This window comes from Aethalodelphis obliquidens, unplaced genomic scaffold (genome assembly GCF_003676395.1).
Source record: "Aethalodelphis obliquidens isolate GAN/ISIS:26980383/991018 unplaced genomic scaffold, ASM367639v1 scaffold5, whole genome shotgun sequence".
In the NCBI taxonomy this organism is placed as follows: domain Eukaryota; kingdom Metazoa; phylum Chordata; class Mammalia; order Artiodactyla; family Delphinidae; genus Aethalodelphis; species Aethalodelphis obliquidens.
The window spans coordinates 62,109,919-62,110,929 of record NW_020837949.1 but is presented as its reverse complement, the minus strand read 5'-3'; positions in this window follow the sequence as shown (position 1 = coordinate 62,110,929).

The following is a 1,011-nucleotide window of genomic DNA, read 5'->3' as shown; positions in this document are numbered from 1 at the left end:
TTTTTTTTTTTTTTTTTTTTTTTTGCGGTACGCGGCCTCTCACTGTTGTGACCTCTCCCGTTGCGGAGCACAGGCTCCGGACACGCAGGCTCAGTGGCCATGGCTCACAGGTCCAGCCACTCCGCGGCACGTGGGATCTTCCCGGACCGGGGCACGAACCTGTGTCCCCTGCATCGGCAGGCAGACTCTCAACCACTGAGCCACCAGGGAAGCCCTGTATTTTAGTTTTGTTGATGGCTTCCTTTGCTTTGCAAAAGCTCTGAGGTTTAATCAGGTCCCATTTGCTTATTTTTGCTTTTATGTGTTGCCTTAGGAGACATATCTAAAAAAATCTTTCTACAATTTATGTCAAAGAGTGCTCTGCCAATGTTCTCTTCTAGGAGTTTTATGGTTTCAGGTTTTACATTTAGGTCTTTAAACCATTTTGAGACATTGCTTTTTGTTTTGGTATATGGTGTGAGGAAATGTTCTAATTCTTTTTCATGAAGCTGTCCAGTTTTCCCAGCACCACTTACAAAAGAAACTGTCTTTTATCCATTATATATTCTTGCCTCCTTTGTCGTAGATTAATTCACTGTAAGTGCATGGACTCTCAGCATATATGTAGGGTGCACTGTGGTGGCGTGACCGCAATCAGAGATCCAGGCAGTTTCTGAGGTGCTGCCTGATTATATACCAACAATGGCCGCTGCCACCCTACTCAGGCTCCACCTCGGGACCAGGTTGCCTCTGCATCCCATGGTTGAGTCTTTTTCCTGGTCACGGCTGCCCCAGATCCAGTACCACACTGTGATACTGGGGTGTGCAGCAAGGTGGTCTTGGGACACCCAGCAGCCACTAGAGCAGACCTCTCCTCCTCCTTGCCTCTGGGACTAGCCTGCACAGGCGTGAGCATGTGCTCCTCCCAAGCAGAGTCCCAGCTTTCCACAGCCCTTCCATTTGTCCCAGCAGTCCTCCAACCAGCCGAGGCAGCTTCTCTTCTCTGTGTAGGACCCCAGGACTGAGGTGTCC